Genomic DNA, 22,342 nt, shown 5'->3' with positions numbered 1-22,342 from the left:
CAGAGGAGACGGAAGCCGGGGCTCCGGGGAGGTGGGGGCAGCCGGCTGCACGTGCTAGAGGAAGCAGGCCCAGACTGGGCGAGGGTGGCTGCCGCGGGTGCCGATGAGCACGCTCCGGGGTGGGCCATGCAGCCATCACGGGTGGCTGCCACCGCGCCTGCCCTTTACCGCTCCACTGGCGCCCGGCTTGGCGCAGCTGGAAGGTGCCCCCCCACCCCCCAAGCAGTCCGCGCTCAAGGCCCCGGGAGGGGGGCTGGACGAGCAGGGGAGGGCTGGGCTCGGGGATGCCGAGGGCTCGAAATAGCCTGAGCAGCAGCAGCCAGCACCGCCAGGGAGAAGGAAGCCCGCTTTGGGGAGAAGATGTGAGTGCTGGAGGTGCGAGGCGCCCCTCCGTCCCTTGCCCCGAAGGAGAAGGAGGGACACACAGCGTCGATCGCGGGGACCCCGCAGCCAGGGGCAGGGGGGACCCCGGGTCCTGTCGAGGATGCTGGCGCCCTGTGCAGCCGCTGGGCCTGGGTTCCGTGTCTGGCGCACGGGCCCAGGTGGCTCCCCAGGGAGGTGGGTGCCGGTCTCACGCCGGCAGCAGCTGCAAGCTGGGTCTCCTCTGGGCCGGGGGCCGAGCCAGCTCTGGGAGCCTGTGCCGGGCTGGCCCAGCGCAACTGGGAGAGGTCATGAAAGGTCATGTGTGACACCGAGGGCAGGTCCCAAGCCACCAGGACGACACTCTGCCCCCGGGGGGGGGGGGTCACAAAACCAACCGGAGACAAGAGTCCGTGACTTTCGGTGAAAGTCGTGGTCATTACGCAGAAAACCTCTTCTAATGAGGGTAAAGAGTATGCATCAGCGTGGCCAGGGCACTTTAAGTGAAAGCTCCAAGCTCACGGCAGGCAGCAGGACACACGGGGAAAGAATCTCTTCGCCAGAATTTCTGCAGGACCGTTCCTTGGAGGCCCGTTCACGGAGGTCCCCCGGGGGCCTCCAGTCCCCCAGCGCTGCCCGGCACAGTGCCTAGCCCCCTCCTCCCCTAGGATGCAGTTCTAAACACCGCGTCCATGAAAAAAAGGGGGAAAGCCCAATCAAATGGTTATTTTCTCCCGTAGGACCACCTCGATGCTTTCACGAAATAGCAAGAATCACGTTGCGTTTGTATATGGAATATACGTAAACAAACAGACAGAACAAAACAAAAACATAGACACCGAAGACGGACAGGCGAGTGGCGGCCGGAAACGAGCGAAGGGGGCCGGGCGCCCGGCGACCGGCAGACACCGGGCTCAGCGCCCACGGGGTCCGCCTGACGACACCCTCCGCCCGAAACTCACCGATGCCATAAACCGACGTCGCTTCGATAAACGTTTCATAAAAGAAAAACTTACAGCCAAAACATTAGTTTTGGCGTCCCTGGTTAGCTAAGTATGTATTTTGGTTTATTTCAGCCCAATGTGGGCCTTGGGGGTGCAGCTTTCTCCCACAAAGGACCCCCAAGGACACCGGAAGCAATAGTTCTGCGGGGGGGGGGCACTCCCCTGCTCCTCCAAGGGCCCAGCACCCCCGTGTTCCCTCCTCGCCACCTGCGCCCCAGCCCCAGGCTGGCGCAGAGTGACGGCGGCTGACCAGGCGGGGTCCCAGAGGGAACCACTCCCCGAGCCGCGAGGCTCCCGGCTGCGAGGCCGGCGTGCAACACGGGGGGATCCCAGCGCCCCTGGCTGCCGGGACCGTCCGCGAGACCCCGAGAGGTTCCGGCGCTCCGCGCCGCCCAGCGCCGGCCCCCGAGAGGCGGACACGCGTCTAGGAGAGGAGGACGCGCCACACGGCCGCTGTTCGTGGTGTTCCGGAATGGCTCGGGTGTCCGCGCCGAAGGGAGGCACGACGGGACGCGGACAGCGGCCGCGAGGGCCAGGGGGGCGGGCGCGGAGTGACACGCGCCCCAGTTCAGATCGCGGCCCCCCGCAGTGCACACGGGCGACTCCGGGGGCTCCTGGCCTCTCTGGGGCCCCCGCCGGCCGAGCGGAGACGGTGCCTCCATCACGGGGCTGTAGCGAGGGCGAGATTCGGGGACACACGCACGTGACACACACTCGCTGACCGCCCGCTTTCGCAGTGGCCGGGGGTGGGGGGGACAGCCCCACCCGCAGCGCCTGCCAATCCCCGCGGCGTAAACACTCCACCTCGGTGACATTCGAAGCCGGAACACGGTGTGCCGGGACGCAGAGCTGGGAGGAGACGCGCGCCATCGGCTCACACGGGCGCGCTGGGCCCGCCGCGGGCCACGCCGCCCCCCCGCTGTGGCTGACGGAGCCGTGGAAGGGCCTGTGAGGCCGCGGTGCGGGCTCAGAGGTGACTCCTGTGAGGGCGAGAGTGGCCCCGGTCCAGGGCGTGGCCTGCTCCCTAAGTCAACCCTGCTCTGAGGACCCCAGGCTGGGAGGAAAGGCCCCCCACCCCGGGACTCCCAGCAATTGACCGGGAGCCTGTCTTCCTATCCACATAACTTCAGGCTCCTCGGGCCAAGAGGGAGGTGGTCCCGCCAGCGCCTCACCGGCTGGTTAGCGGGCGTCACCACCTGCCGGTGGGGGAGGGGCGCGCCGCCCCGGCGCGGGGGCGGGGAAGAGTGTCGCCCGCTCTGCGCACAGCCCTAACTGCCTGCGGTGGCAAAGGACAGACGCAGCAGCGACAGACAGGCCAGAAGGCGTGACAACCAGGGCTCCGAGCCCCCGGCCGAGGGCCGGGACCCGCTGCGGACGCGAGCCCGGGCCGCACCGGCGGGGCTGGGGGTCAAGGGTGAAAGGAAGCAAGCCCGGGCGGAGGCGGGGAGAGTGGGGGGGGCGGGGGGGGGTACCCCCGCAGTAGCGGGCGAGGGTGAGGGCGCGGAGAAGCTGCGCTCACCCCGACCTGCTCCGGAGGGCTCGACCACACCCTGGGAGGAGCGGCTCCCCAGGCGGGGCGCGGGGCTGATGAGGCCAAGGTGTGAGCAGCACCACGGGTGGCTGGGTGCTGGCCTGGCCCCAGCGCCCTCCCAGGCACCCCTGCGGGACCGGGGGGCTCGCCCCGGAGCGGGGAGTGCTCGCGGCGGTGGCCCCTCCCTGGGCGCCCCACATCACGGGACCGATGGGGGGGGGGGGGGACGCGGTCCCTGTCACGACTACGCCACAGCTCGAGGTCTCCCGCTGCCCAGTCCGGTGCCCCTCACGCCCCGGAACCATCCGTACACAGCCCTACATTTCCAAGGCTTCTGCAGAATCCACCTTGACCCCCAACCCAGTACTGACGGTGCCATGACCAGGTGTGACAGGAGAGGGGACCAGCTGTGAGGGCCGGGGGGTCCCCTGTGCCCTGTGAGAGGAAGAGGTGGTGGCTGGCACCCTGCGCGTGACAGGCCAGCTGCCCCGACGGTCTTCAGGACCCCTCCCCCAGCAGTCAGGAGAGGGGAGCCGGAGCCCTGTCCCAGGGGCTGGGCGGCCGCCGTCCTCGGGCCCGGGAGCCACGGTCAGGCGCGGAGAGCAGGCCCTGTCGACGTGGACGATTTTGATATATAGCGAGTGTGCTTTTAATTAGTCATACAAAAAAGTCACGGGGATTGACTGTTCATGGCTCGCTTTCAAGGGGACGTTGGGAGGATTAACTGCACGTAAACCAGCCGTGGAAAGAGACGGAGTGCTTCTCAGAGCGCGTATGGGATTCTTGCCTGGGGTTTTCAGCATGGTCTGGAGCCAACCTTTTATTCCTCTAGGAAAACATCTGAGATTCTACTGAAAACCGGCTCGAAAATAGTTCCATGTACACACTTCAGGCAGCGGTCCTGCTGGAATGAACCTCGCATGCAGAGCCGGCCCTGCCCGGACCGATACAGACTGTAGATAAATTTTCCCGAATGCAGCTGGGAGCGGGTGAGAAACAGGTCCTCTGGGCAGACTCTGAAGAGTTTGGTCGGTTTCCAGCTGTGTTTTCTGGGGCCCTGGAGACTCCCAGAGGCGGCCTTGGGGAGGGGGCGTGCGTTGGAGTGGTGCAGGTCCTGCTCCCCCAGGCGTCACATCCGAGGCTCCCCCGTGTGACTGCACGTGACAGAAAGGCCCTGTGGCCAGGGCACACTCACATACATGACAGCCACGCTCCCACAAGTCCCCAGCAGGAAATGGAGCAGCAAGACAGCCCTGCCTCTGCGGCCACACGTCGACTGGGTACCGCACTGCCCAGTTCCACGTAGGCAGCATGCTGGGACCACAGGGATGGGGGGGTCGCCATGGCAACCGCCCCCCAGTCATCACTAAGTAATTCTTCCACAATGTACAATCACTCTGTTTATGGGAAGAATGCTGACCATATATTTTGGTTTTCCATGCACAATACTTCACTAGGAAAGAATGCAGAACCCACCAGAGGAAGCACAGGGCTCAGCGTTCCCCTGTCAGCCAGATGCCGGCCCGACTCGGGGAACGTGACGGAGAAGCTTCTGTGCTCTGCGTGCAGAGCAGGCGTAGCCTGCCCCGGCCGTGCGGCCCCGAGGAGGGCCCCCGCACCCCGAACCGTGGGGTCTTCCCACCCGGAAAACCTCCTCGAGACAGAAGGGGCATTGGACAGGGCCGTGGGCCTGCGGTCTGTCATCGGGCGAAACCGCCACGGCGTTCATTTGTCAGAACGAAATCTCGGCCCAGCTGGGGGGCCAGAGGGAGAGCGCCTCGTCTCGCTGGGGGAAGCCACAAGCGTTTCTTTGTGCCTCGGGCTGAGCCTCGGTCCTCTCGGGGGGTAGGGGGGGGAAGGCACACACGAATGAACTCGCTTTCTTGCAACGCAAAGTTCAGATTCAGGACGGGAAAGATGAGCTTCGGATGCTAAAAATAACCTTTGGGACCTTTAAAGGAAGGCCAAGCCCCGGAGACGCGATTCGGCCTTGATTTCCGTAGCGTCTTGATGGTTCACACGTGGCCTGCAATTTCCTGCGGCCTAGAAAGGCAGATGTCCGCACCCCCCCCACCCCGCCCCATTAGAGTTTGCGACTCAGAAAAATGAATTTTAGTAACATGCACGTTGGAACTCTTTTTTAAAAACTTAAAAAAAAAAAAAAAGTGGGACGTGCGTTACGGAAAGCCGAACAGGTCACCAGCACGTCGCCCAGGGAGCGGTCACACAGCACGCGCCCGGGTTAGGACGCCGAGGTGGAGAATTCGAGCAGCGCCGTCTCCTGGGAGCCCGTGGACCCTCCCACCACTGCCCCTTCGCCTGCCCCCTGCGCGACCTCCGCCCGGGCACCCAGCGCGCCTTAAGCAGACGCGACCACGCGGTACGCGGCCCCCGTCTCTTCGATCGGCACGTGGGAGGTTCATCCGGCCACTGCGCACGGCTCTCGTCTATCCCCTCCTGCAGCTGCACACGCACACGGAGGCCTTTTAGAAAGGAGATAAGGACATGCTCCTGCTGGAAGGAGAGGCCTGCCGAGGGTGGGCGCTCTGGGCCGGAGGGCCCGGCCGGCGGGCGGCCCCTCTGGGTGGGACGGTGGCCTGGGTGTGTTTGCGCTCTCGGCCCCGCCCACCGCGAAGGACACCCATGCGTGACTCACGCTGCTGGTATTTTCTGGTGGCCTCCAGTGAGCTGGGGGAAGGAGTCCTGGTTTTTAAAGGCTGTGCTAATTACCGGCGCCTCCCTGCAGCTGGTCGCGGGGTGGGGGGGGGGGGGGGGAGCCGAGCGTGGAGCGATCTTTCCCTTTCTTTGCGTCCAGTTTTCTTCGATAAGATGAGGGAGAATGCGGGTCTGGGTTTCAAAAGATAAGCAGCCCCGTCCCGCGCCAACCCCCCAACTTCATCTGGAGCACGGACGCCCCCATCCAAGCTCCGTGCTCTGCGGAGAGGGTAGAGCACCCCCAACCCAGCACAGGGAGGGGACACTGTCCGGGCCGCACCGGCAGGGCCGAGGTCAGCCCACAGGGGCCTGGCCACAGAATCAGTGGACAATTATCAGCTACTTGCCCGTAAAAGAAACAAAGCGAGCAAGAGGGTGGAAGAACCCACTTACAAACACTAAAAATCTTCCAAAACAGCTCAGCGCATTTAGGAAACTCACAGGGTCTATATGAAGGAAACGTTAAAACTAAGTCGTATAAAATAAGACAAAAAACAAAAAAAAAGGAAAAAAAACACGGAAATTCCTCATAGATAGGACGCATGTTAAATATAAAAACATCATTTCCACCTAAATTATCTGTTAATTCAGCTGAATCCCACTGATTGCAATCCCAACAGCGTGCTCCGAGGTGGGATGGAGGGACCTTGACTAATGGCTCCAGCTCGAATGACATACTTCACTCACAAGGTCGAGCCGGGACGAGCCAGAAAACCCTGCCGCGGTAATGATGTCACCTGGGGAGCCCTCCCCGACAGGAAAGCCACCACCCTCGGAGCAGTGACGGACACCTAGCCCCGGCAGTGGAACTGAGCAGAACCAGAAATAACCCCGGAAAGACGTGTGGGATCTTCGAAGACAATAAATTGCAGGGAGACAGCGTGTTCCGTACGTCGCGGTAAGGCGACTGACTGACTAGTCATTTGGGGAAGAAAAGCTTCAGGAGGAACTGAGTCCCTACTGCCGGCCTCGCGTCCAAACAAATTCCAGAAGGAGAGAGTTTTGACCATGAAAAATAAAACCATAAAAAAAGTAGGGGGAAAAAAAACACACGTGGATTTATAATACAGTCTTGGAGGAGAAAAGACCGTTCTAGACGGTGCCCAAAAGTGTTGTGCCAGAAGGTACCGATCGCTTCGAACGCACGCGATCTGAAGGTTCTGCAGAAGGGGCACGCGCACACGCGTGCGTGTGTGCACGGCTGTGTGACAACGCGCATCGACGCGGCAGGGCCCCCTCGCACACACGCGCGTACGTCCACAGACACGCTATACCAGCACATGTCTCGCATCTGTATGTAAATGCAGAGGTGACCTAGCCAAAAAAAGAAAAGAAAAGAAAAGAAAATCTTGTTGCAGGACAGACAAAGGCTCGGTTTCTTAATAAACCCAGAGCTTATACAAATCGACAGGAAAAACAGGTGATGGACATTGAGAGGGAAAACGAAGAGCCTACAATTATAGAAAAAGATGTGCCGCACGACCCACGTTATTTCCGACTTATTATATTGGCAACAATTGAAAGTTTTCAACACCTGGCGCTGGCGAGGGCGCAGGCGGAAAGGGGCGCCCGGCTGCCGCGGCGGGGGGCCAGCGGGGGTCCTGGCTGGCAGGGCGACCTGGCCATATCGATCAACATTTAAAATACCGCAGCGAACGTGCTTATTTTTACAGACGCGGCCAAGATACACACAGGGAAATGTTCGCGGCAGCATTGCTTATGACGGCAAAACTGCTCCCGACGATAGAGACCTCGGCCCGGCGCTTAGGGCACTGCTGGCAGGTGCTGCTCCACGTCTCTGCCCGGAGAGGCGAGCAGCCTCATCGTCCTCAGGAAAGGGAGGCGCGGAGAGGTTAGGTAGCCGCCCCAGGTCACACAGCGGGAAGCGGGAGCCCGGCTCTTGGCAGAACTGTCCCTGGCAGCCAGTGCCGGTCCTTTTTTTTTTTTTTAATTTATTGTTTTTTACACCAACAGCACCTGGTCTTCCTAGGTGGTCTCCCATCCAAGTACTAACCAAGCCCGACCCTGCTTAGCTTCCGAGATCAGACATCGGGCCTGTTCGGGGTGGCGTGGCCGTAGACCACAGTGCTATTCCTATCATGGCGGGCATGGAGTGTTCTGGTTAATGGTGTATTTATTGAGGTGACTTATATCATCCTTCCAAAAAGTTTGAGGCTGCTTCTGCTTACCTAAGCCCTCTGACTAACAGCAAATTGTAGGGTAGACGTGCTGTGGGTGAGCAGTACCGTCCACCGGGCAGATTCGGCGACTCCGATGAGCCGAGGTGGACTGTCACCATCCCGGAGACCACAGGAAGGTTCCAGGGTCCTGAAGAGCAGCACGGAAGCCCAGAGCGCCCGGGGGCTCTGCCGATGCCGGACGAGGGGCCTTTCTTCCCGGGTGAAGCCACAGCCCCTCTGGACCCGGGAGCCTCCGGCCAGGTTGGCCGAGCGGCACACGGCCCGGTGCGACTCTTCTCCCTCGCATGGAACACTGCTCCCCGAAGAGACCCAGGGCTGCCAGCCGTACTCGGCCATTTCCAGGAAGTTATTTGAAGCAAGCCATAAAAGTTGGGAGGCCCCCCTCCTCCGGGTTCCGGCTCCGGAGCCCAGAGCGCGCCCCACACCCTTGGCCGAGGTTCAGGGGGATTTTTTCCCTCCAGTTGAACCAGAGAATCAATAGGGGGTTTGTCCCACAGACGAGGTGGTGGGTCCCCGGGTCACCGAAGGCCGGTGTGGGGGTCACCGTGGGGGCAGGGCCTGGGGAGGTCATGGCCGCGGCCCCCAGGCAGCTGCGAACGAGACGCTAACAGATGCTTCACGAGTCCGGGGCCTTGGGTCCTTCCAGCCGGGAGGTCCCAGGACCCTCTCCTGGAGCCACCCCAGACCGCGCCCAGCGTCCTCACGGGAGGCGAGGGGCCCACGCCAGGGCTGCAGTGGGCCCGGCCCGGCCCGAGGGCGGGCGCGTCAGCACCCAGTGCTCGTGACTCCCAGGTCCCCAGGGACGAGGGTCTGCTCGCAAGTCGGGACCCCCCGCGGGAGAGAGGCCCAGCACCCAGTTCTGGGGAGCCAGGGTGTGTGTGCGTTTTCAGGGGAGCGGGAAGGGGGCTCTCCCGGTGTCGATCATTACCCGCGGCTCGGCCGGGACCCCCCGTGCACCCACATCAGCGTCCCTTCAGCAGACCCAAAGGCTCGGTCAGCGGGAGGTGGCGGAGGGGGACCAGACGGCTCCGGGGGCTGGGGGGTGCAGCCATTCACTCCAGGAGTGACCCCGGCAAGCTCCCTCTTCACCCAGGCCTCAGTTTCCCCAAACGAGGGGTTCGTATAGGTTCTTACAGCTGGACGTTCAGACCCCCCCAGGTCTCCTCGGGCATCTCCACGGTTGGAGAGAGGTCAGCTGGTCGCAGGCCGTGGTGGGTCAGCGAGGAGTTAATTCAAGGGGAGCGATGTTCTGGGGGGAGGGAGGGAGGGAGAACACCCCTGAAGGAGCTTGGAGCGCGGCCGAGGACCAGGCTCCAGCAGGCCCTGCGCAGGCGGCTCGGAGGGGAGGCCGCCCGGGCCAGAACGGGCCAGCAACGCACCCAGGGGCGAGGCCCGCAAAGCCCAGCCTCGGGGCCAAGTCCCCAGCAACCCGCCCGGGTCCCCTCTGCCGCGGCCACAGCTGGGCAGCAGCTGTTTGCTTCTGAAGCCCTGCCACGCCCCCACATCCTCTGCTCGGAGCACTTTCTGCTCCACTTGGAATTTCGTTCCAAATGGTAAATGTTTTATTTCCATCTGTGAGGCTCCCATACAGATGACTTTACCACAGCTCGGAAAATACCTTTTGGTCCGAGATTCAGCACAGCGTCTAGAAGATGAGTGAGCTGTGTGGCCAGCGGGCAGGCCGATGGCACGGCCCCCCCACCTCCTTCATTTGGCCCCATCCCTCCCGCCCTCCCTCCCTCCAGGGCCTGCCTTGGGCCGGGAGGTGACATCATCAGGGCGAGGATGTGGGGAGTCCGTTCCAGCCCTGTCTGGCCCAGTGCGGGCACCACCCCTGAGCCCTCTGCCACGTGGAGCACGCCGGTCTCCCGTGTGCACTCGGGACCCGCTTCCTAGCTGGGTGACCCCAGGGCGGTTACTCCCCTCTCTGATCCTTGCTGTAAACTGGAGGTGAGAACGGACCCCGCTCCACGGATCGTCGGGCGCACGGGACACAGTGAGGCTTACGAAATGCGTGGCCCAGGACTCGGGCTGTCACGGCAGAAGCGGCTAGGAGTAAATCGGAGAAACTCCATCGAAACGTGAAATTACTGACGGGGAAGCAGTGCCGAAACCGCGCGATCGGCTGCTCGGATTCCTGAGTGAAGGGCCGGCCGGAGGGGTGCGCGCTGACCCCAGAAGCAAGCCCTGGGCTGCGCCAACACGTGGCACCCCAAAGCCATTAAAGGAAGACCAGCCCCCGGGGGTGCCCGTCTCCTCACGAGAATGCACCGAGCGGCGTGACCTCCTCCGCCTCCGCCTGCCGCCCCAAGCAGCACATTCCCGGGGTTCGTTTACAAGTGGGGGATGGACAGGGAGGAGGGGGCCGCTCCAGTTCACCCCTGGGCGCGGGTCTCTTAGCAAAGTTCACACCCGAGAACAGCTGCCTCGTAAAGGCGGTGTTCATTAATTTCCTGGAAGACGGTGTTTTAATTTCCACGTGACGGGTCCTGGGAGGGAGAGCCCAGCGCGGCGCTGCCCGCCCCCCCCGCAGGACCTGGCACCCCGTCTGTGCTCATCCGCACGGTCTGGCACCACTGGCTTACAGTGCCGGCCCCAGAGGACAGCAGCGAGCTGATGAAAAAGCCACCGCGGCGCTCTTGGGGGACACTGAGACCCCATGAAGGGGCCGTCGAGGGGCAGCAGTCACGTCACACCTCTGGAGTGTGCTGCCGGCAGTCCCCACGTGTCCGCCCCAGGACCGGGCAGCTGTGGCGCATGTGGCCGGGGAGGCGGGCGCTCAGGACGTGTGAGCGAAGCGTGTGTTTCGACGGGCGCTGCGTCTGTCCACTTAAAAAGTGCTGGGACTTTTCATTTCCTCCAGACTTCCACAAAACCTCCAGTGAGTGACAGGAGAGCAAGGGTCATCCTCAGTGTGAGGCCAGGGCGTGGGCGGGGTGACGCCATGAGTCTGGGATGCGGACACAGCGGCGGCCGCCCAGCACGGCCCCGGTGAGCAGAGAGGGCGGCGAGGCATCTGCGCACGCGGCGGGGCCACCGGCTCTTCCTCCGCTGGGAGACGCCGCCTCGGGTCGGCGTGCAGATCGGCCAGCGTGGCCAAGGCAGGGACCGAGTCGCTCCGTCCACAGCAGGCTGGAAATCCTAAAGGATGACCGGTCACCCAGCACGGCAGCGATGCCTGTGGACCCTGAGCCAGACCCACGCCCTCTGGCTGACCGTGTGACTCATGATCTCGTCTGCCTCAGTTTCCGCGTCTGTAAAGTGAGATGCATAAGAGTGCCCTCTCCTGGGAGTGTCACGAATTAAAGGAGCTAAAATTTGCAGAGCCTAAATTGAGGAAATCCATAAGAAGGTACCGGGGGTGGTGGGTGGCCTGGCCCTGAGGGACGGAATCCAGGATAGGGGACGGGACAGAAGCCCCTGGGACCTGACTTCTCTGTGGAAGGGACAGCAGCTCAGCCAACCCTCCATCCCCCCCAGCACCAGAGCTCTGCTGCTAAGGAGGAAAGGGGCATGGACCCCTGCCCAGGGTCGCAGCCCCTGCTCTCCGGTCCCTCCCCGGCCCACCCTGCTGGGACACAGAGGTTTACCGACGGCCTGGTGCCTTCCAGGCCCACACTCCCAGCTTTGGACCTCAGACAAGGTCCCTGCTCCCACAGCAGGGTGTCAAAGCAACTTGCACTCCAGCCCCACCCAGGACAGCCCCGTCCACGTCCCCAGACCCGCCCAGCTTGGCGGCCCTATTCCAGGCTCGGGCCGAGCCCCAAGTTCAGGGCCTCTGGTCGGCTCCCAACCGGCCATGCCAGCAGCGGCTCGGCCCGCCCCCCACCTCCCCTCGGGCCCCAAACGCGGCTTGCTTTTGTTTGTTTGTTTTGAGGCTTTTTAGGGCACTATTTTCTTAAGTATAAAATATTTCAAACACACCAAAAATTAGAGAGCAGCGCCATCCGGCAGGATGCTCCGTGACGAGGGGTGTTTTACGTCTCCCTGGACGGACACGCGGGGCCCTGGGAAGGGGACCGGCACGGCGAAGGCCCTGCCCCTCAGACCTGTCCCATCTCAGTTCGCATACGGTTACAGAGCCACATGCGCCTGCCGGCTGCCACCCGGGGCAGCTCGGGTTTAGAGAAAACGACAAATCTCAACTTCCGTGAAATGTCGGGTTTTCCAGAAGCAGACCCCGAGACGGGGATTGGAGAGGAAGTCGCGTGTTCGGAGGCTGGAGGGGACGCAGGGTGACGGGGGGCGGGGCGCAGTGGGGAGACCGTCTGCTCCACTTCTGGGTAAACGCCGAAAATGATCGAAGACAGGACGCCGGCACGTCCACATCCAGCCGTGTTCGCGGCGGCGCTACATGCAATGGCCAGGACGTGGAACCCGCCCGGGAGGCCCACGGCCGATGAGTGGATGAACGCAGTGTGGTCCGTACACGCGGTGGGGTATCAGTCACCGAAAGGAAGGGGCGACGTTTTGACACACGCTGCCATGAGATGACAAGGTCGTCGGTGGACGAAGCCAGTCAGAAAAGAGCACGTAGTGAGACTCTATTTATGGGAAGTGACCAGAACAGGCAAGTCCGCAGGGACAGAACTCGGTCCGTGGTGGCCGGGGGCTTCAGGGAGGGCGGGATGGGGGGCGATGGCTGACGGGCATGGGGTTTTATTTGGGGTGATGAAAGTGTTCGGGAACTGGACAGAGCTGGTGGCTGCAAGACGTTGTGGAGGCACCAAATGGCACCGTGTTGTCCAGTGTGAAAGGGTTGGCTTCATGTCCCGTGACTCTCGCCTTGAAAAAAAAGTCTGCGTGAAGCAGTTCCCACAGAGGGGGGTTGTGGGTGAGACCCTGCAGGGGAACTCTGGGCAAAGGATCCAGAATAGCCCCACCCAGGGGTAGAGGTGGGGCAGGCACACCCGCCCACCCCATCACGATGGGGAGGCGTCTACACGGCACAGAGACGCAGCTGCGGGGCTGAGCTGTGTGGAGGGCGCGGAGCGGGGACCGGGGGTCATGGGCGGGCACAGATGCCGCTGCTCCGGGTCTTTAAATCAACGGTAATGATAAATCTTCCCCGTCGCCCGCCCCCGGGGGTCGCCTTTCTCCTGAACGCCGTGTAATCACTCACCTGGGTGGTACAGAGAGTTATGCCCCCAGAGATGTCGTGATCCCCAGAACCTGCGACTATGTGACCCTACATGGCCAAAGGGACTTCGCAAACGTCATCGAGTCGAGGATCGTGGGACGGGAGAGGACCCTGGGTGACGCGGGGGCCCGGTCCATCACACGAGTCCTTTCTAAAGGAGGCAGGAGAGTCAGAGAAAGGGGGTGAGGACGGAGCAGGGGTCGGAGGCGAGAAGACGCTGCTGCCTCGAAGCCGGAGACGGGGCCGCGAGCCAGGCGTGTGGGGGGCTCCACCCCGGGAGGGGCCAGCCCTGCGGGCACCCAGTCCTTCCGTGGGACCGATTCCAGACCTCTGACCTCGGAAGAGCGAGCAGAGACCGGCATTGCCGTCGCGCTGAGCCCGTGGCGACCCGCCCCGGCAGTGGCAGGAAGCGGGTCAGCGAACGAGCACGGACCCCCCATTTTCCTCCGCTTGCCTTTCTCCCCCGGTTACGTTTTACACTCATCCGTGTCGAGTCGCAGAACCGCTGTCCACCGTTCTCCTGCCGCGTCACACTCTGCCCTGCGGACACACCGCAACCCATCTGTCCAGTGGCTGTGCGTTCGAGCTGGAATTGTAAGCAATTCTCTTCTGTCTTTCCTGTTTTATAAACAAGGGTTTCTCTGGACTCATATGTTCCGGAATTTATTTATTTATTCAGCAAATACTTTGTGAACAGCTGTATACTCTGCTAATTACTGGTAGTACAACTCGGCCCACCACCTGCCTCCCCCAGGGCACGAGTCAAGCTGTGGGCTTCCCCGGCACCCCTGTGCCTGGCCTTCATGAAAAGGAGGCCCCTCTTGTCCATCCCCACAGGGCACCCCATGACTGCCCCAAGAAGTCCACTCCGCCCACCCTTTACAGTGGAAGCAGAGCCCTCCTGCACGCCCTCGGCTGGTGAGGCATGAAGCGACGGATGCGGAGACCCAGGGTTCTGGGTGTCTGAGCCCCAATTCCAAGACAAGAAGAAGTTGGTGTTTAGCAGACACACCATTTGTCAGACCAGGAGCATTTTCAGGCTGGGCACTTGGCACCCTAAATAGCTGGGGCTGTCACCTCAGGCCCTGGGAGTGTTGCGGAAAAGCTCCAAAGTCAGACCAGTGAAAAACCAAGCAGTGACTCAGAGAAAAGGAGAACTCACATTTATTATGTGCGGCCCCAGAGGAGCTAGTATTCTGCAGAGTCTGGGCGGCCAGCTCAGTTGCAACATTCCTTACATGCAAAAATTTTACACAAGCTAATTGGTCAGTTTGAACTCGAACTGTTACAAATGGCGGGAGTTGCTATGCAGATTGCAAGTAGTAACACTGGAGAAGGCCGGGAGTTGCTAAGGGTTACCAACAGTTACAAATTGTTACAGGGAGCAGGAGTTGCTGAGGGGGACAAACAGTTACATTCACTGCTCAGACAAGTAGGACAAGGTGCAGGTGAGCTCTGCAAGTGAGCTCTTGCCTGCGGCACGCATATTTACAGCGGCAGAACAAAAGGCTGATTCAAGGCTGATTCGCTTTTAATGACCATCCTGAAATTTCCTCTTCAGGAGGGGGTGGGGCTTCTGGACCCCACATGGAGAAGTGGGTTTTCCAGGAGCAGCCGCCTCCACCCAGGGGCAAGGCCGGCCTGAGAGGACCCCGCGGGGCAGGGGGCTCATGCCCTGCCTCACAGTCCTCCCTCTTTCCCTCCCACCCCACTGACCGGCTGAGCCCGGCGGTCAGAGGGCAAAGGGGCCCTTTGACCTCATCGATCCAGGACCACCGTTCAGGGCAGAGGGCAGAGCCCGGAAGGGTGAACGGTGGCTACGGAGGGGCAAGCAGAAACCCCGAGGAAGGCACCGAGGTGCAGCCACTGTAAAGAAAACAATCCGATGGTTCCTCATTAAGTAAGACACGGTCACCGCACGACCCAGCAATTCCGCTCCCAGGTATGTGCCCAACGGGACCGAAGATGAACTCAGACAAACCCACAGACACACGCAGCACTTTCTTCTGCAGCTAAAAGGTGCGAACCGCCTGCGTGTCTATCGGCTGATGGACGGGCAAACGGACGCGGCCTGACCGCACCGCGGAATGTTATTCGGCCATGAAAAGGGATGGAGTTCTGTCACGTGCGACATGGATGGACCTTGGGGACATGGTGCTAAGGGAAGGACACCAGCCGCCGATGGACAAGTGGCACGTGACTCCTCTCATGTGACTACCTGGAACAGGCGAAATTCGTGGAGACGGGGAGTCGGCGGGGGGCTGCCAGGGAGCTGCAGGGGGCCGAGTGGGGACGCGGTGTCTGACGGTCACCGAGCCTTCTGTCGGGACGATGAAAATGTCTTGAAAACAGGTAGTGGCGATGGTCGTAGACGCTGTAACGCCGCAGAACCACACGCTAAAATGGGCGACTTCTTTGGCATGTGAATTATGTCTCGATGTGAAGCTGAATTTTAAAAAACCCAACCCATTCCGCCCCTCCGCCCTCCACATCCATCGAGTCCTGTCCTCCGCCTGGCTGAGACATTCGCGTCCCCGGCTCCGCTCAGTGTCCCGTGAGCGCCGGCCACATCGCTGGGGCTGTGGTCAGGATGACTGCAGGACAGGCTCCCCTCGAAACGGATGACGCTGGCCACCACCAACGCCCTTCGTGCAAGGGAGCATGTGAGGGGACCAGGGCGGAGGGGCGCGGCCGCCCGGGCTGGGACCCCGGCCTCTTTCTCCCGCCTCAGGGCCAGGTGTCCCTTGACCTCTGCTGTAACCTCAGCCGGTGGGGTGGCCCAAGACCGCACCCGTACAGGGCCTGGGGCCTGGGGGGCCCTGCCTTACTCTCTCCTCTTACGAGGATGTCCGACTGGGAACCGCGCGCCACCCCCCGGGCTGACGGCCTCTCCCTCCGCTCAATGTTCTTTAGCGGGTAGGTCTAGTCCCTTCGGGTGTCCTGGGGTCGCCGGCGCGTTTGAAACGTCTCCGCGCCCCTCTGCTTCCTGGTTCTCCTGGCTCGTCCCCACCCCGCACCCGGACTTCCCGGGGTCACGGTCGGTTGCGGCACCTGCTCTGCCGCGGTGTACCGGCCGCCCGCCCGACTCCACCTCCGCCCAGCGGTCCCCACGCCGCTCCGACGCTCGCGCCGAAGCTGCGAGTCGATTTGTCGGCCTCTCCCCGAGACAGCGACAGGACCCAAGCGCTCGTCACCCCGTCGGCCCGTCTGTCCTGCTGTCCCTGGCTGGGGTTCGGGTTCTGCTCTCTAGCCCCTCAGGTGAGAACCTTCTTTAAACAGCCATAGCGGACGCCGCCGACGCCGGGCCGGGTCTCATTCACCAGTTCTTCCAGCGGCAGCACCGGCCCAGCCTGCGGGTGCGTGTGTGCGTGTGTCTGTGTGTGTGTGCGCGTTCATGCACACGTCCATCTGTGTGCAAACGTTTGTGTGCCTGCATGTGTCTGTGTGTGCATGTGTGAGTGTGCATCTGTGTGCTCATGCATGTGTATCTGTGTCTGTGTGTGCAGATGTGTGCGTGTGTGTGTCTGTGTGCTGTGTGTGTGCATGTGTGTGTGTGCACGTGCATATACATGTGTGTCTCTGTGTGTGCATGTGTCTGTGTGTGTGTGTGAGTGTGCATCTGTGTGCTCATGCATGTGTATCTGTGTGTGTTTGTGTCTGTGTGCATGTGTGTGTGGGTGTGCACGCATCTGTGTGTGTGTATGGCACCTCTGAGATGACAAGTGCATTGAGCCTGCGGGGCGGGGACCGCCATCAGCCCGTGCCCCCGTGGAGGGCTGTGCCTGAGAGCCCCCTGCCTCCATTCTCGCGGCCCAGTCCGCCCTCCGTAACCATGGGTGACCCTCGGCGCTCTGCGAACCATCCCTCCAGCCTCTCCCTCCCTCCCTCCCCAAGCACGTCCTTCCTGGGTTCCCGTGAGGAGACACACCTCAGATTTTGCCAGTCCGAGGTCACCTTCCTCCGCGGAACACGATGGAAGGTGACGGTCACCCCTGGAGCGCTTCGGAGCTGGGCTCTGCTCGCGTGGCCGGCCGTGGCCGCCGGCCAAGCTCGTGGCCGGCGCGGTCATTCCGCGCCGGGAGCCGCCCTGCCCTCTCCGACTGCGGACAGAACCCCCCCTCGGCTCTTAGCGCTCACGTCCTGTTGCAGGTCTTGGGTCGCTCATTCTGAATTTCCCGGCCGCTGTCACCAAGCTCCCTGAACCGGAGGACACACGTCCTCCAACGATTTTGGATATTTCCCAGCCGCGATCTCTCGACGACTGCCCCTGTTCCGGCTTACCCATGCCCTCCTCCGGTGGCGGCCAGCCCTCCGAAGCTCACTGCAGCTCCCCGCTGCCCCGGGGCCTCTCTCTGGGGAAGCTCGCACCAGCCCGCCACTATGATGACTCCCGAGCAGCCCCGCGGGGAAGCCGGCGAGGTGAGGAACACAGTCCCCACAGACGCCCTGCGCCAATCTTCCGGGCCCCTGAGCGGACCTCAGAATGCAGGCCAGTGGTCGCCTGGGACTAGGGGAGGCGCTGGGGGTGGGGTGGGCAATGGGGGCCTTTGGGGGGATAAAAACGGGGGTGACGGTTGTGCTCCCTGCGAATGCACTCAAAGCTTCTGACTTGGAGGACTTAGACAGGTATGGGGTGTGGTCTGCGGGTTGCGGCTCCTCAAAACTACTCCAGAAACGAGATCGTGTTCCTGGGCCCCGCACGGCCCAGTGGCTGCCTGCTCCCCGCATGAGGCTGCATCCAGGTTCTTGGAGAGTCCACTGCCTGAGCACCGAGTCCCGCCGAGGGACTCACGTGGCTCCCCTCGTGAAGAGGGACAGTTGTGCCCCCTGGCTTTTCCCGGCTGTGGGACGGACCACCAAGGGCAGCGACGTTCTGGTCTCGTAGGCGGCATGGCGTGCCGACACACAGTCAGGCCGCAGCCTCCACCTCCGGAAGGAAGACGGATGTGAGTTTCCTTCCGCTCCGGCTTCTTGCAGGAGCGCGGAGCAAACCGCAGGTCGGTTTCGTGGCACGGGGAGGCTTTTGGCAAAGATCCGTCCTCTGAGGCTCCCTGCTCTGGTGACAGCCTCTCTGGCCTCGGCTCCTGCTTTGCTTTAACTTTTTAAATTATCATTATCGTGGCGCAACACACACACACACACACACACACACACACACTTTACCGTGTCATCCATTTTAAAATGCGCCGTTCGGGGACGTCTCATAGATTCACAGCGCCGCTCGACCATCCACACTACCTAGCGTCAGGGCATTTGGCCGAGTGTTCCAGCATATTCCACTTCGATACTTGACTCTGTGTAGCTCCTGCGAGCTGGCTCGGGTCCTCGCAGAATGAGGCGAGTTTTCCATTAAGAAAATACCTGACTCGCAAGGATGGAGCCTGGGCCCCCTGGACCTGGGAACGCTCCTCGAAACGCACGCTTGATGGATGAGCTGAGATTTTTCCGGGGTGGCGTCCACCCAGCTGGCGGCTGGGGGTGGGGGGGACCTCTTTGCACGGACACCGTGGACTCGCAGCTCCCGTGCCCCGGCCCCTCGAAGGGGCCGGCTCCCCAGCGGCCGCCGCCGGCCACAGAGTTTCCGTTTCCCTGGGTTACGCACAAAAGTTTTGTCCCCTTGGCTCTGCAGACAGGCTCTGTGTAACATAAACTGACCGATGCCAAGACGAGAGGCTGGAGCTGGCGTCCTGGGGAGGTCCGAGGGTCCCGTCCGGCCCCGCGGGCCGCAGCCCGCCCTTCGCGGCCAGCGGCCGGTCGGGCAGACCCGCACCAGGCAGGGCCCAGACGCGGGCAGCAGCCCTCTGTCCCGTGGCGCCAGGGCCGCCGCCTTCCGGCTTTCTGTCCCCCGCATGGCATCTTGGCCAAACACTGAGCAGAAACATCGGAGTGACTCCCGCCGCCTCGCAAAGCCGAGACTCGGACATGGTGCCTTGGTCCTCGCACACGGCTCGGGGTTGCCCCCTGGCCAGCACCTCGCGGGCCACCCTCCCCTGCGGCTTCGTGGGGAGAAATCGGGTCTCAGACGAGAGGCCCAAGCTCTGCCTTCTCAGCTCATCTGAAGCCAGGCTGGCTCCCTGGAGGAGGCGGCAAAGGGGATGAGAGTGAATGGGAGAAGCCTGGGAGCTGGAGGGGCCCCCAAGGCTCCTGGCCTTTGAAGCTTTCTTTTCCCTGTGACTGCGACTGGGCCCGTAGGCCAGGAGCACCCCCTGCCCAGGCCTTGGGAAGCACGAAGCAGGATGGGAACCCCAGCCCGCCACACCCTTCTCCCCTGCCCAGCGGTCAGCTGGGAAAGTGACGTGGGTGGGCTCACTCGGTGGGTCAGTGTCCCGGGGCTGCTGTAACAGCGACCACAGCTGGGTGGCTGCAAACAGCAGTTTTTCTCTCCCGGTCCTGGAGGCCGGAAGTCCGAGGTCGAGGTGTTGGCAGGGCCTCGCTGCTTCCGCAGGCTCGAGGGGAGGGTCCTGCCTCGTCTCTCCCAGTTGCCAGTGGCCCCGGTGCTCCTGGGCGCGTGGCCGCATCACTCCGGTCTCTGCCTCTTCTCCTGCCACTCTGTGTCCCCTTCTTATAAGGACACCGGTCACTGCAGTTAGGGCCACTCTGACCCAGGACCATCCCGTCTCGAGACCCTTCACAAATAACATCCGCGAAGACCTGAGGCCAGGTAAGTCCTCGCCCTAAAGTTCCGGGCGGATGTGGCTTTGGGGGGACCACACTCAGCCCATCACACTCGGGATTACGTGGGAGAGCAGTGACGTCATCTATGAATCGCACCTCAGGAGAGGGAAGGACTTCCGAAGGTTGGTTAGGAAAGGGGGCGTTGGGTCTGACGGGCGGGAACCAGGGTGTGCGCAGAGGCCCCGAGCCGGGGCCTCGGGTGCTCATCTGAGGCACCTGGGCGGGGGAGGGAGGGGAGCGTCCCACGGGGCCAAGGGCTGGGAGAGGCCAGATATGAGCGGCAGCCTGAGCACTGGGTGCATGGGGTCCGGCCAAAGGGGCGAGTGGCAGCTGGCGGGGGCCGCCCAGGGAGAGGGGCCCCCCAGGCAGGGCCCAGCCTGCAGCTCCGGCCGCTGCAGCCACCCTGGGAAAGTTCCTGTGACAGAAGGGGCCAGGACCTTCGACCTCTGCCTGCTGACCGCCTCCTCCCCGGGGGTCACCCCTAGGGGCCTTCCCTGTTCGCAGTGCAGACTGAGGGAGACTGACAGCGAGCTACTATTACCATTATTACGCTTGCTGCAGAGCGTTGCTGGGTCTACTCGAGCCCCTAGACGAACCTTGGACTAATGGTACGATGGGCCCACGTGTAATGGGGGAGCTGGAGATGGGGGGCCAGGCAGGCTACCCAAGGACCCGCAGTGGCCGGCCGGTCGGAGGCTCTGCCCGGGCGCGAGATGGCATGCCCGCACGGGGCCTGCGCCCCCAGACAGTGCCCGCTCGCCGGCCTCGGAGGCTGTCGGAATGCGACTTTCAGAAAACTAAAGGCACAGCTGTCCTACAAACATACAATGCATGTGTGTTAACAATTTATCATCGCACTGACATGGGAGCCATGAAGAGGGCAGAGCCAGCTCACCGAGCGGCTCTGGGGCCGGGGTAGGGGTTCGTTGTGTTCAACCTTTAAATAATTTTTCTTGACCCAGTTTAAAGAAATTGAAGAAGACACAAATAAATGAAAGATAATTCGTGTTTATGGGTTAAAAGATTAACATTGCTAAAATACCCATACTACCCAGAGCGAGCCACAGGTTCAATGCACACCCTACTAAAATCCCAAAGGCGTTTTCCACAGAAATAGAACAAACAATCCTAAAATGCACCTGGAATCATAGAAGACCCCAAATAGCCACGGCAAACTTGAGAAGGAAGAACAAAGTTGGAGGTATCACGCGCCCCGATATCAGGCTAGACTACAGACCACAGTCACCCAAACAGCATGGTCTTGGCATAAAAACGGACATGCAGATCAGCAGAACAGAACAGAGCGCCCAGAAATGAACCCGCGCCCACGTGGTCATCTACTCTATGACGAAGGAGCCAAGAACACACAACGGGGAAAGGACATTTTCTTCAATAAATGACGCTGGGAAAACTGGAAAGCCACATTCGATAGAGGAGAGTGAACCCCTATCTTATGCCGTATGCAAAAAACCAACTCAAAATGGATGAAGGGCTCGAACGTCAGACCTGAAACCATGAAACTCCTGGAAGAAAAAACAGGGGATGGGCTCCTCGACCCCCGCCGTGGCGATGAGTTTTTGGAGTCGCCATCAGAAGCAAAAGCAGCAGAAGCAGACACAAGCGAGTGTGACAACATCACATTCAAAAGCTTCCGCGCGGCAGAGGCCACCACCAAGCCGAAAGGGAAGCCGCGGAGTGGGAGCAGGTATTTGCGAATCACACATCCGACAAGGCGTCCGTACCCAAACTGTGTAAAGGACTCATATGACTCGAGAGTAAAAACAAAATATGTAACTTGAAAAGGGGCAGAAAAACTGAACAGACATTTTTTCAAAGAGGACACACGGGCGGCCGACAGGCGCGTGAAAAGGTGCTCGGCCTCACGGATCATCAGGGAGATGCGGCTCGAAACCTTGGCGAGATACCGCCTCGCGCCCGTCAGAACAGCGCTTAGCAAAAAGACGAAAACCCAGCATGTGCTGGCGAGGATACGGAGAAGAGGGAGCCCCTGTGCCCTGTTTTTGGGGGGTGGGTGCTGCAGCCACCTCGGAAAACATCATGGAGGGTCCTCAAAAAATTGAAACTCGAACCACCCTATGACCTGGCAATCCCACTTCTGGGTACTCGCCCGAACGAAATCACTCCCTCAAGAAGACCCCCGCACCCCGACGTTCACTGCAGCACTACGTACCATGGCCAGGGCCACCCGAGCGTCCACTAACAGAGGGGTGGGGATAATGGCCGATTGCTCAGCCATTAAAGAGAGAGGGACACCTTGCCATTTGCGACAACCTGGATGGACCCTGCTCAGGGAAGTCCTCTCTGAGGGGGCCAGGTTTGAGAGGGGACTTGAATGATAAGACGGCTCACCTTGAAGAACCTTCCAGGCCTTGGGGAAAGGCCTGGAGGAGGAGGTGAGCCTGGCTCGAGGGTAGGACGGCGAGAAGGCTCCAGTAGCTGAAGCTGGGTGAGCAAGAGGGGACGGGTCGGGCGGAGGGGTGCAGAGGCCCGGTGGGGCTCAGAGGCTCGGCTTTGCCCTGGTGCAGGACCGGGCTGATCCGCGAAGCCCCCTGACGGCCCAGTGGCAAGGGGTCCTTTCCGGGAGCCGGTGTGGGATGGCGGCTCTGACGCGGGGTGGGAGGGACGGGGTGTGTTTCCAAACCCGCTGGTCAGGCTCGCGGACAGTGACGGGGTGTGCGAGGCCAGGAGACGCGGG

General features: G+C 61.8%; 1 long non-coding RNA gene and 1 pseudogene across 1 annotated transcript; one reads left to right on the top strand and one right to left on the bottom strand.

The window, feature by feature from the left end:
- Positions 1-210: 210 nt before the first annotated feature.
- LOC118600369 lies at positions 211-4,308 on the top strand. Its single transcript, XR_004949970.1, has 2 exons — positions 211-1,413; positions 3,728-4,308. It is a non-coding gene; the product is annotated as an uncharacterized LOC118600369 (long non-coding RNA).
- A 3,267-nt stretch (positions 4,309-7,575) lies between these two features.
- LOC118600801 lies at positions 7,576-7,691 on the bottom strand (annotated as a pseudogene).
- Between the last annotated feature and the right edge of the window lie 14,651 nt (positions 7,692-22,342).

This window comes from Rousettus aegyptiacus, unplaced genomic scaffold (genome assembly GCF_014176215.1).
Source record: "Rousettus aegyptiacus isolate mRouAeg1 unplaced genomic scaffold, mRouAeg1.p scaffold_m13_p_3, whole genome shotgun sequence".
NCBI lineage: Eukaryota > Metazoa > Chordata > Mammalia > Chiroptera > Pteropodidae > Rousettus > Rousettus aegyptiacus.
Note: the sequence above shows the minus strand (reverse complement) of the source record. Positions and strands in the feature narration are given on the sequence as shown.